This window comes from Panulirus ornatus, chromosome 2 (genome assembly GCF_036320965.1).
Source record: "Panulirus ornatus isolate Po-2019 chromosome 2, ASM3632096v1, whole genome shotgun sequence".
Classification (NCBI taxonomy): domain Eukaryota; kingdom Metazoa; phylum Arthropoda; class Malacostraca; order Decapoda; family Palinuridae; genus Panulirus; species Panulirus ornatus.
The window spans coordinates 8,469,342-8,484,046 of NC_092225.1; positions in this window are offsets into that span (position 1 = coordinate 8,469,342).

Here is a 14,705-nt window from a genome sequence, read left to right on the forward strand (position 1 = left end):
TTACCCCAGACGCTTCACATGCCCTGATTCAATCCACTGACAGCACGTCAACCCCGGTATACCACATCGATCCAATTCACTCTATTCCTTGCCCTCCTTTCACCCTCCTGCATGTTCAGGCCCCGATCACACAAAATCTTTTTCACTCCATCTTTCCACCTCCAATTTGGTCTCCCACTTCTCCTCGTTCCCTCCACCTCCGACACATATATCCTCTCGGTCAATCTTTCCTCACTCATTCTCTCCATGTGCCCAAACCATTTCAAAACACCCTCTTCTGCTCTCTCAACCACGCTCTTTTTATTTCCACACATCTCTCTTACCCTTACGTTACTTACTCGATCAAACCACCTCACACCACACATTGTCCTCAAACATCTCATTTCCAGCACATCCACCCTCCTGCGCACAACTCTATCCATAGCCCACGCCTCGCAACCATACAACATTGTTGGAACCACTATTCCTTCAAACATACCCATTTTTGCTTTCCGAGATAATGTTCTTGACTTCCACACATTCTTCAAGGCTCCCAGCATTTTCGCCCCCTCCCCCACCCTATGATCCACTTACGCTTCCATGGTTCCATCCGCTGCCAGATCCACTCCCAGATATCTAAAACACTTTACTTCCTCCAGTTGTTCTCCATTCAAACTTACCTCCATATTGACTTGACCCTCAACCCTACTGTACCTAATAACCTTGCTCTTATTCACATTTACTCTTAACTTTCTTCTTTCACACACTTTACCAAACTCAGTCACCAGCTTCTGCAGTTTCTCACATGAATCAGCCACCAGCGCTGTATCATCAGCGAACAACAACTGACTCACTTCACAAGCTCTGTCATCCACAACAGACTTCATACTTGCCCCTCTTTCCAAAACTCTTGCATTCACCTCCCTAACAACCCCATCCATAAACAAATTAAACAACCATGGAGACATCACACACCCCTGCCGCAAACCAACATTTACTGAGAACCAATCAGTTTCCTCTCTTCCTACACGTACACATGCCTTACATCCTAAATAAAAACTTTTCACTGCTTCTAACAACTTGCCTCCTACACCATATATTCTTAATACCTTCCACAGAGCATCTCTATCAACTCTATCATATGCCTTCTCCAGATCCATAAATGCTATATACAAATCCATTTGCTTTTCTAAGTATTTCTCACATACATTCTTCAAAGCAAACACCTGATCCACACATCCTCTACCACTTCTGAAACCACACTGCTCTTCCCCAATCTGATGCTCTGTACATGCATGCCTTCACCCTCTCAATCAATACCCTCCCATATAATTTACCAGGAATACTCAACAAACTTATGCCTCTGAAATTTGAGCACTCACTCTTATTCCCTTTGCCTTTGTACAATGGCACTATGCACGCATTCCGCCAATCCTCAGGCACCTCACCATGAGTCATACATACATTAAATAACCGACCAGTCAATAATACAGTCACCCTCTTTTTTAATAAATTCCACTGCAATACCATCCAAACCTACTGCCTTGCCGGCTTTCATCTTCCGCAAAGCTTTTACTACTTCTTCTCTGTTTACCAAATCATTTTCCCTAACCCTCTCACTTTGCACACCACCCCGACCAAAACACCCTATATCTGCCACTCTATCGTCAAACACATTTAACAAACCTTGAAAATACTCACTCCATCTCCTTCTCACATCATCACTACTTGTTATCACCTCCCCGTATATATATATATATATATATATATATATATATATATATATATATATATATATATATATATATAATATATATATATATATATATATATATATATATATATATATATATATATATATATATATATATATATTTTTTTTTTTTTTTTTTTTTTTTATACTTTGTCGCTGTCTCCCGCGTTTGCGAGGTAGCGCAAGGAAACAGACGAAAGAAATGGCCCAACCCCCCCCCCCCCCATACACATGTACATACACACGTCCACACACGCAAATATACATACCTACACAGCTTTCCATGGTTTACCCCAGACGCTTCACATGCCTTGCTTCAATCCACTGACAGCACGTCAACCCCTGTATACCGCATGACTCCAATTCACTCTATTTCTTGCCCTCCTTTCACCCTCCTGCATGTTCAGGCCCCGATCACACAAAATCTTTTTCACTCCATCTTTCCACCTCCAATTTGGTCTCCCTCTTCTCCTCGTTCCCTCCACCTCCGACACATATATCCTCTTGGTCAATCTCTCCTCACTCATTCTCTCCATGTGCCCAAACCATTTCAAAACACCCTCTTCTGCTCTCTCAACCACGCTCTTTTTATTTCCACACATCTCTCTTACCCTTACGTTACTTACTCGATCAAACCACCTCACACCACACATTGTCCTCAAACATCTCATTTCCAGCACATCCATCCTCCTGCGCACATCTCTATCCATAGCCCACGCCTCGCAACCATACAGCATTGTTGGAACCACTATTCCCTCAAACATACCCATTTTTTGCTTTCCGAGATAATGTTCTCGACTTCCACACATTTTTCAAGGCTCCCAAAATTTTCGCCCCCTCCCCCACCCTATGATCCACTTCCGCTTCCATGGTTCCATCCGCTGACAGATCCACTCCCAGATATCTAAAACACTTCACTTCCTCCAGTTTTTCTCCATTCAAACTCACCTCCCAATTGACTTGACCCTCACCCCTACTGTACCTAATAACCTTGCTCTTATTCACATTTACTCTCAACTTTCTTCTTCCACACACTTTACCAAACTCAGTCACCAGCTTCTGCAGTTTCTCACATGAATCAGCCACCAGCGCTGTATCATCAGCGAACAACAATTGACTCACTTCCCAAGCTCTCTCATCCCCAACAGACTTCATACTTGCCCCTCTTTCCAGGACTCTTGCATTTACCTCCTTTACAACCCCATCCATAAACAAATTAAACAACCATGGAGACATCACACACCCCTGCCGCAAACCTACATTCACTGAGAACCAATCACTTTCCTCTCTTCCTACACGTACACATGCCTTACATCCTCGATAAAAACTTTTCACTGCTTCTAACAACTTGCCTCCCACACCATATATTCTTAATACCTTCCACAGAGCATCTCTATCAACTCTATCATATGCCTTCTCCAGATCCATAAATGCTACATACAAATCCATTTGCTTTTCTAAGTATTTCTCACATACATTCTTCAAAGCAAACACCTGATCCACACATCCTCTACCACTTCTGAAACCGCACTGCTCTTCCCCAATCTGATGCTCTGTACATGCCTTCACCCTCTCAATCAATACCCTCCCATATAATTTACCAGGAATACTCAACAAACTTATACCTCTGTAATTTGAGCACTCACTCTTATTCCCCTTTGCCTTTGTACAATGGCACTATGCACGCATTCCGCCAATCCTCAGGCACCTCACCATGAGTCATACATACATTAAATAACCTTACCAACCAGTCAACAATACAGTCACCCCCTTTCTTAATAAATTCCACTGCAATACCATCCAAACCTGCTGCCTTGCCGGCTTTCATCTTCCGCAAAGCTTTTACTACCTCTTCTCTGTTTACCAAATCATTTTCCCTAACCCTCTCACTTTGCACACCACCTCGACCAAAACACCCTATATCTGCCACTCTGTCATCAGACACATTCAACAAACCTTCAAAATACTCATTCCATCTCCTTCTCACATCACCGCTACTTGTTATCACCTCCCCATTTACGCCCTTCACTGAAGTTCCCATTTGCTCCCTTGTCTTACGCACCCTATTTACCTCCTTCCAGAACATCTTTTTATTCTCCCTAAAATTTACTGATAGTCTCTCACCCCAACTCTCATTTGCCCTTTTTTTCACCTCTTGCACCTTTCTCTTGACCTCCTGTCTCTTTCTTTTATACTTCTCCCACTCAATTGCATTTTTTCCCTGCAAAAATCGTCCAAATGCCTCTCTCTTCTCTTTCACTAATACTCTTACTTCTTCATCCCACCACTCACTACCCTTTCTAAACAGCCCACCTCCCACTCTTCTCATGCCACAAGCATCTTTTGCGCAATCCATCACTGATTCCCTAAATACATCCCATTCCTCCCCGACTCCCCTTACTTCCATTGTTCTCACCTTTTTCCATTCTGTACACAGTCTCTCCTGGTACTTCCCCACACAGGTCTCCTTCCCAAGCTCACTTACTCTCACCACCTTCTTCACCCCAACATTCACTCCTCTTTTCTGAAAACCCATACTAATCTTCACCTTAGCCTCCACAAGATAATGATCAGACATCCCTCCAGTTGCACCTCTCAGCACATTAACATCCAAAAGTCTCTCTTTCGCACGCCTGTCAATTAACACGTAATCCAATAACGCTCTCTGGCCATCTCTCCTACTTACATAAGTATACTTATGTATATCTCGCTTTTTAAACCAGGTATTCCCAATCATCAGTCCTTTTTCAGCACATAAATCTACAAGCTCTTCACCATTTCCATTTACAACACTGAACACCCCATGCATACCAATTATTCCCTCAACTGCCACATTACTCACCTTTGCATTCAAATCACCCATCACTATAACCCGGTCTCGTGCATCAAAACCGCTAACACACTCATTTAGCTGCTCCCAAAACACTTGCCTCTCATGATCTTTCTTCTCATGCCCAGGTGCATATGCACCAATAATCACCCACCTCTCTCCATCAACTTTCAATTTTACCCATATTAATCGAGAATTTACTTTCTTACATTCTATCACATACTCCCACAACTCCTGTTTCAGGAGTATTGCTACTCCTTCCCTTGCTCTTGTCCTCTCACTAACCCCTGACTTCACTCCCCAGACATTTCCAAACCACTCTTCCCCTTTACCCTTGAGCTTCGTTTCACTCAGAGCCAAAACATCCAGGTTCCTTTCCTCAAACATACTACCTATCTCTCCTTTTTTCACATCTTGGTTACATCCACACACATTTAGGCACCCCACTCTGAGCCTTCGAGGAGGATGATCACTCCCCGCGTGACTCCTTCTTCTGTTTCCCATTTTAGAAAGTTAATACAAGGAGGGGAGGATTTCCGGCCCCCCGCTCCCGTCCCCTCTAGTCGCTTTCTACGACACGCGAGGAATACGTGGGAAGTATTCTTTCACCCCTATCCCCAGGGATAATATACATATATATATACATATACACACACACACACACACACACACATATGCACATACACACACACACACACACATACATATATATACATATGAAAAATGTAAGAACAATTTAGAAACAAACTTTTAGCTTGAAATGAATGAAAAAAAAATGAATGTCACATAATGGTTCAACCTCTGGCTATGGAAAAGGAAATGTACAATTTATTCACACAAACGTCAATAGCAGTTCTCATCAATTTCACCACTGTGTCAATAAGCTTCAATGTCTAAGCTACATTTTTCTCCAACTTCACTATTTTCTTGTCAAAAACACCATATATATATATATATATATATATATATATATATATATATATATATATATATATATATATATATATATATATATATATATATATTTCTTTCAAACTATTCGCCATTTCCCGCATTAGCGAGGTAGCGTTAAGAACAGAGAACTGGGCCTTTGAGGGAATATCCTCACCTGGCCCCCTTCTCTGTTCCTTCTTTTGGAAAATTAAAAAGAAAAAAAAATAATGAGAGGGGAGGATTTCCAGCCCCCCGCTCCCTCCCCTTTTAGTCGCCTTCTACGACACGCAGGGAATACGTGGGAAGTATTCTTTCTCCCCTATCCCCAGGGATATATATATATATATATATATATATATATATATATATATATATATATATATATATATATATATATATATATATATATATACATATATATATATATATATATATATATTGTTGACTGGTTGGTGAGGTTATTTAATGTATGTATGATTCATGGTGAGGTGCCTGAGGATTGGCGGAATGCGTGCATAGTGCCATTGTACAAAGGCAAAGGGGATAAGAGTGAGTGCTCAAATTACAGAGGTATAAGTGCGTTGAGTATTTCTGGTAAATTATATGGGAGGGTATTGATTGAGAGGGTGAAGGCATGTACAGAGCATCAGATTGGGGAAAAGCAGTGTGGTTTCAGAAGTGGTAGAGGATGTGTGGATCAGGTGTTTGCTTTGAAGAATGTATGTGAGAAATACTTAGAAAAGCAAATGGATTTGTGTGTAGCATTTATGGATTTGGAGAAGGCATATGAAAGAGTTGATAGAGATGCTCTGTGGAAGGTACTAAGAATATATGGTGTGGGTGGCAAGTTGTTAGAAGCAGTGAAAAGTTTTTATCGAGGATGTAAGGCATGTGTACGTGTAGGAAGAAAGGAAAGTGATTGGTTCTCAGTGAATGTAGTTTTGCGGCAGGGGTGTGTGATGTCTCCATGGTTGTTTAATTTGTTTATAGATGGGGTTGTTAGGGAGGTGAATGCAAGAGTTTTGGAAAGAGGGGCAAGTATGAAGTCTGTTGTGGATGAGAGAGCTTGGGAAGTGAGTCAGTTGTTGTTCGCTGATGATACAGCGCTGGTGGCTGATTCATGTGAGAAACTGCAGAAGCTGGTGACTGAGTTTGGTAAAATGTGTGAAAGAAGAAAGTTAAGAGTAAATGTGAATAAGAGCAAAGTTATTAGGCACAGTAGGGTTGAGGGTCAAGTTAATTGGGAGGTAGGTTTGAATGGAGAAAAACTGGAGGAAGTAAAGTGTTTTAGATATCTGGGAGTAGATCTGGCAGCGGATGGAACCATGGAAGCGGAAGTGAATCATAGGGTGGGGGAGGGGGCGAAAATCCTGGAAGCCTTGAAGAATGTGTGGAAGTCGAGAACGCTATCTCGGAAAGCAAAAATGGCTATGTTTGAAGGAATAGTGGTTCCAACAATGTTGTGTGGTTGCGAGGCGTGGGCCATGGATAGAGTTGTGCGCAGGAGGGTGAATGTGCTGGAAATGAGATGTTTGAGGACAATATGTGGTGTGAGGTGGTTTGATCGAGTAAGTAATGTAAGGGTAAGAGAGATGTGTGGAAATAAAAAGAGCGTGGTTGAGAGAGCAGAAGAGGGTGTTTTGAAATGGTTTGGGCACATGGAGAGAATGAGTGAGGAAAGATTGACCAAGAGGATATATGTGTCGGAGGTGGAGGGAACGAGAAGTGGGAGACCAAATTGGAGGTGGAAAGATGGAGTGAAAAAGATTTTGAGTGATCGGGGCCTGAACATGCAGGGGGGGCGAAAGGCGGGCAAGGAATAGAGTGAATTGGATCGATGTGGTATACCGGGGTCAACGTGCTGTCAATGGATTGAATCAGGGCATGTGAAGCGTCTGGGGTAAACCATGGAAAGTTGTGTGGGGCCTGGATGCGGAAAGGGAGCTGTGGTTTCGGGCGTTATTGCATGACAGCTAGAGACTGAGTGTGAACGAATGGGGTCTTTGTTGTCTTTTCCTAGCGCTACTTCGCACACATGAGGGGGGAGGGAGATGTTATTCCATGTGTGGCGAGGTGGCGATGGGAATGAATAAAGGCAGACAGTGTGAATTGTGTACATGTGTATATATGTAGGTGTCTGTGTGTGTATGTATATGCGTACATTGAGATGTATGGGTATGTATGTGTTTGTGTTCGTGTGCGTGTGTGCGTGAGTGTTCGTGTGTGTGTGTGTGTGTGTGTGTGTGTGTGTGTGTGTGTGTGTGTGTGTGTGTGTGTGTGTGTAAAGCACAAACAGTGCAAAAAACGCGTGCCTCCATAGAGATGGAGCCCTGTGAATAGGCATAAATAGGCAAATGCAATTTACCTGAAAGCAGGATTCGAACCGCCGCCCTGTAACATCTTTTAAAAAAAACATAATAAACCAATAAAGGCTAAAGACACTTCACTAGGAATAGATGCACACCGAGAAGAGAACCTCCTTAGGAAATCACGGAAGGAGTGGAAGGTTTGCTGGAAATGCTAGAACAGACTGGAGGGGAAACTCTTAAATGAGAGCAGACTTAGCGAGGGGTAAGTACGGAAGCCGCTGGCTTGGTGGTGGGTCATGCAGTGATGTGTCAACAAAAAATGGTTATTTGAGTTCGACACTTCCGAAAACACAGTTCCAAAGGCAGAGTAGCCAAGTGACTTAGGAAATAAGAACATTCTGGGCACGTTCCAGGCAACTGGAACGATTCGAGTCAGAAAAAAAAAGAAAACTGGGTCAAGGAATAATAGTCGCTGTATTTCATCCCCGTTAAGTGAAGGAGAGGGAGAGGAAAGTACATTCAGAGTGCTCTTAAAGTGGTGAGCCTCTCAGAAATAGGAAAGATGGAATAATAAAGAAACAGAGAGTTTGAAAGTAAAATAGGAGAGGCAGCGATAAGAGCTTAGCATTCATTATATCCACCGTAAACCAACAGATATAGTTCATGCAGTGTGACTCAAGAGCTACAGGATGACTTGTCATAAAGACATCCCAGGTTTTTAATGCACTGTATAAAGCAGCTGAATGATTGCATTGCATGATGCAGTCAATACCCTTGTGAGTGACCTCCCAGTAATCAGCAGCCTACTCCTGGGGTGTGGGTGTTAGTTGACCACTAACCAATCGGCAAGCTTCCCTAATCCCTCCTGGAAGCAGGGAAGCTGTGACCAAGAGGAAAAGGTGGAAACGCTCTCAGTAATTGAGGAATTACTGGGGACTTACTTGATCAAAGCTGGTGACGTGGTTTTGATTCTGGGGCTTAACACACTTCTCTTTGCTATATCATCGGACTGAAGAAAATAAATTTAAGTGCCCTTGATCACGCCAGTAGGAAAGCTCTGCACATGATTGTGTACTGTTCAAGTTTTTTTTTGGAGCTGGTGGTTATAAGCTGACGCTGACGGGTTCATGATCTTGGAAGTCGACAGGCCTAAACCCCAAGAAACAAACCAATCAACCAAACAACTTCATTTCCTCTTAAAGAAATACATTCAACGTCGACTGAGAACGTCATGAGAATGAGAAATATTACGACTCCACAAAGTTCCTAAAGAACGCTATTCCTCTCCCTCCGGCGTCTTAAGGTGAACGTTGGTCTTCTTCTCAGGAACTTTTGTATTAAGGCTGGCTTGTTTGCTCGCTCCCACACCTTTAACCGTCTACTGAGTACTGCACAGGGAGGTGGAATGCAATAAGATCTGTTGGAAACATCACAGCGACTGACACACTAAAGGACAGTGTTGTGACTTTTGGAATCCAACGAGTTTCTGGTGTTGGATCCTGAATAAGGGTTCGAAGCTTAGGTGATCGTGGATTTCTTGGATCAAAGCCAGAACCTGAGAACATAAATCCCTCAGATGGCGCTGACCGAAAAGTCACTTGATATCCTCACTTACCCTTCGGATACATTGATATGGTTTTGGGCTTCTTACAGATTACGTATCGGTCTGGGACCAACCTGGGTAAGGGTATGTTAAACCTGCTACGAATATGACAACCCCATTGACTCTGCCAGGCTAGCTGACGTTGGAAGGTGCCCAGGGTAGCCTAGGGGAGGGTGTGGGTGTTGCCTGACGAGATATCTGCACATTATCTCTCGAGGCTCTCACGCTACGCCCATAAATCACGCCAAACTCGCTCCAGCATCGCACCAAATGCACCGGAAATCACGCCACGCAACTCCCTCCCCGATATTTCCCTCCTGTCCTTGTATATTCCAGTTACATGGTGATGGAGATGACAGTTTAAGTATTTGTGTGTGTGTGTGTGTGTGTGTGTGTGTGTGTGTGTGTGTGTGTGTGTTTCAAAGCATGATTACCTGTACCACGAATGCTGTTACCTAATTCGCTAAACATTCGTTATCTTGTACAGATAACAGCATCAAGTTTCAAGTTTCAAAGTTTAAGCGAGTTTCCAAGTTAAAGCATGCATAATCTTTTTTCATTCTGTTTTCGTTTTATTCATTCTCCCGGAGATCACCGCCTTACTTTCTCTCCTTCATTTTCCCTTTCCCTTTCTTTCCGTCTCTCGCTCATTCCCCGTTACCTCTTTGGCGCTCCTTTCTTTCTCCTTCTTCAATATTTCACCCTCAATCTTCTCGCTAAATAAAATCTCTATGACTGATACGTATATTCTACAGGAACGTATATTTCAGGCGTAAAACACTGAGAGGAAAAAACGATAATGAAATGCATTACACAGAAATTAGTTATTCAAGCAAAACTAGATTAGTTGGAAGAAACCACCAGACAAAACTATCTATTCGAAGAGAAAACGAAATATTTAGGCCACGTGAACGCGCCACAGAAAGAGAACAGACTGATTAACAGCAACAAAAGGGTATCAGGATGAGTTAGGAGAGCTTATGAAGGCTGGGTGAACGGTGGTGTTCCTCCCACGGGCTTTGAAAGAGGAACGTGGAGGGACTTGGAAAGAAGATGTGAGCTGTGGTTAACTCTCACTCAGGCTGCATGGCTTACACCTACTTAGGCTGCACGCCTCTGATGTGTGCGGAGAGGGAGGGAGGAGCACGCACGCCTCTGGTGTAGGCGGGAAAGGAGGGGCACGCACGCCTCTGGTGTGGGTAGGGATATGCCTTCGGTACGGGCCGTGGGAACATTTCTACTGTGGGAGGAGGGCATAGTCTCACAATCTCGGGTGTGGGTGGGGACATGTCTCTGGTGAGGCACCGACCACTCCACTATTGTGGGTGGGGACGCGTCTCTACTGTGAGCCGGGTGCACGCCACTCTTGTGGGTCGAGGTAATGCCTCCGGTGGGAACACGTCTGTGGTGTAGAGGGGACACGTATTTAGTGTGGGCAGGGACACATCTATAATGAGGGTGGGAGCACGCGTATGATGTGGGCGGGGGACACGTCCCTGGTATGGGAATGGGTCAAGCCCCCGGTGTTGGCGGGGACATTCTCTGCTATAGGCCAGGAGCACAAGTACGGTGTGGCCGAGGACACGTCTCTGACGTGGACAAAAGTAACATTCTGGTGTGGACAGGGGGTGCAGTTCTGATGTGAGGTCGGGCCACGTCTTTGGTGTGGGCGGTGAAACAACTCTGGTGAGGAACTTGGGATAATGCTGAGGCAACAGGATGCAGCTCTCCCCTGTAGATCGACTCTACTAACGTAAGTGCAATGTATACCTTGATATAGTGTTCTTCAAACGCGAGGCCTACCCTTAGTCTCTCTCTCTCTCTCTCTCTCTCCAAGAACAATCAAGGATGGAGATAGTTCGGTCCAGTCCATTCGAGGAGAAACGCGAATGGGAGAGAGAGAGAGAGAGAGAGAGAGAGAGAGAGAGAGAGAGAGAGAGAGAGAGAGAGAGAGAGAGAGAGAGAGAGAGAGAAGAAAAAAAGACAAGTGATGAAAGGGAGGAATGAAAGGGTATCAGATGAGAGCCAGATAGCCCACGCCTCACGCCTTCTGAAGGAGTTATATCTTTACAATATATTCTTAGACCTTTGACGCCCTTTTTGGCCGGCCGGAGTTGGTCACGGGTGTAGTTCCTTATCTCCTGTCGCTGCTGCTGCCGGGCGGAATAGCGCCAGATACGTAGAAGTGCTCTCGAAAATACTGCCCAAATGCTATCTCACCTTCAAAAGAAAATAACTCTGTTGTACAAAAATATCCATTATATATACGATGTGTGTTCATTTCTCTCTCTCTCTCTCTCTCTCTCTCTCTCTCTCTCTCTCTCTCTCTGTATATATATATATATATATATATATATATATATATATATATATATATATATATATATATATATATATACTTCATACTATTTGCCATTTCCCGCGTCAGTGAGGTACCGTTAAGAACAGAAGACTGGGCCTCTGAGGAAACATCCTCACCCGGCCCCCTTCTCTGTTCCTTCCTTTGTAAAATTAAAAAAAAAAAAAAAAAACGAGAGGGGAGGATTTTCAGCCCCCCGCTCCCTTCCCATTTAGTCGCCTTCTACGACACACAGGGAATACATGGGAAGTATTCTTTCTCCCCTATCCCCAGGGATAATATATATATATATATGTATATATATATATATATATATATATATATATATATATATATATATATATATATATATATATATATATATTATACTTTGTCGCTGTCTCCCGCGTCAGCGAGGTAGCGCAAGGAAACAGATGAAAGAATGGCCCAACCCACCCACATACACATGTATATACATACACGTCCACACGTCTCAACGTATACATATGTATACACACTCAGACATATACATATATACACATGTACATAATTCATACTGTCTGCCCTTATTCATTCTCGTCGCCACCTCGCCACACATGAAATGACAGCCCCCTCCCTCTGCATGTGCGCGAGGTAGCGATAGGAAAAGACAACAAAGGCCACATTCGTTCACTCTCAGTCCCTAGCTGTCATGTGTAATGCACCGAAACCACAGCTCCCTTTCCACATCCAGACCCCACAAAACTTTCCACGGTTTACCCCAGACGCTTCACATGCCCTAGTTCAATCCATTGACAGCACGTCGACCCCGGTATACCACATCGTTCCAATTCACTTTATTCCTTGCACGACTTTCACCCTCCTGCATGTTCAGGCCCCGATCGCTCAAAATATTTTTCACTCCGTCTTTCCACCTCCAATTTGGTCTCCCACTTCTTGTTCCCTCCACCGCTGACACATATATCCTCTTTGCCAATCTTTCCTCACTCATTCTCTCTAAGTGACCCATATATATATATATATATATATATATATATATATATATATATATATATATATATATATATATAAATATATATATATATATATATGTATATATATATATATATATATATATATATATATATATATATATATATATATATATATATATATATATTATCCCTGGGGATAGGGGATTAAGAATACTTCCCACGTATTCCCTGCGTGTCGTAGAAGGCGACTAAAAGGGGAGGGAGCGGGGGGCTGGAAATCCTCCCCTCTCGTTTTTTTTTTTTTTTTTTTTTTTTTTTTTTTCCAAAAGAAGGAACAGAGAATTGGGCCAGGTGAGGGTATTCCCTCAAAGGCCCAGTCCTCTGTTCTTAACGCTACCTCGCTAATGCGGGAAATGGCGAATAGTTTGAAAGAAAGAAATATATATATATATATATATATATATATATATATATGGGGAGGGAGTTTTTTACACTTGCTAGGTTGTATCAACATGGCTTTTGAAATTTCACACATTATTCGCATTCATTTCCCCTTTGTTTCGCCCACAAATCTGACGACAAAGAAAAAAGAAATGCTTTCTCACGTCCCTCCGTACACGTCTCTCGTCTAACTTCAAGTTATGCCCTCTTGTTCTGGATTCTCTACTGATTTCAAAGAACTGTTCTATTTTAACGTCGATGTGGCCTCCCAGGAATTCATAAGTGGTTTTCCTCGTCTCCCATTTTACCATTCTTTCATCTCAACAGAGCAGATTGAAAGTGCGTGTTCGTAAAAATTAAACGTATGTGAATTCATACATACCCCTCCATGACCACTGGGGTCATTAGACCAGCGTATGAAATGCATGAAAGCAGTGTGGCACGAAGGACAGGTACGTGGTTATTGTGCAACCCTCCTAGCTCAGAGAGGAACTGGTTGAACACTCCACTCTGATGCCATGACACCGATAACATCTGCCCCATCTCAGGCGTCAGAGTCTGGGGGCTGATTAACATTTTACAATTTCCGCCAGCAAAGGACTGATCTAGGGACTTGAGAATTCGCCTCTTACAATGTCGATCCACCAAAATCTTAGGGATAGACTGTTGTACCAACAGCCCTCCCGTTTCCACCCTTTGGAGCCCCAACAATTGAAAATCATTAATGTGAAATATTTGCTACGCTCTGTCAAGAAACAGCTTCAGAATTAAGAAATGGGGTCATTAACTCGATATTTCATCGGCTAGACACCACAGGATATTGACCTCATTAACTTCCGGACGACAACTGTAACGAGAGAGATTCATATTTCTTTCCAGAAGGTGTGGAAATCATTAAGCCTCACAGTCATCGTGGGGGAGAGAGGGACAAATCTCCCGTCTCCACGGACCATGGAAAGACGAACGGTCTGCACGCCTCATACCAGCCCATACCCCATACCCCACGCTCCTGCAAAACCTTGTAACACAATCTTGTGTACTGAAACCCTCTCAGCTGGCTCACTGTGCTATCGCTCTTAGTACTGATAGGAAAGAAAGGCCCTTCTGGCTGGATCGATCCTTTGACTGTCTCTCGCCAACAACTCGTCTCTGCTGTCACTTTCTGAGAGGTTCTCGTGTCTATTTACTATTACCCTCATTCCACGATTTCCTCTCATACTGAATTAGCTGTGAAGCATCATCTCCACCCATGGCATACTTTCGGGAAACATAAGGCAGGGAGCAACATTTCTCTCCACTAGACGATATACAGGCCCACCACGCGGTCTAACATCTGTGAACCAACAAACAGGGAGGCTACGTGGTCTACACCTGTGAGTCAACAAACAGGGAGGCTACATGGTCTACATCAGTGAGCCAACAAACAGGCAGACTACGTGGTCTACATCAGTGAACCAACAAACATAGAGGCTACTTGGTCTACACCTGTGAGCCAACAAACAGGCCCACCACGTGAACTAGCTCATGATCAGTCTGATCCAGGAG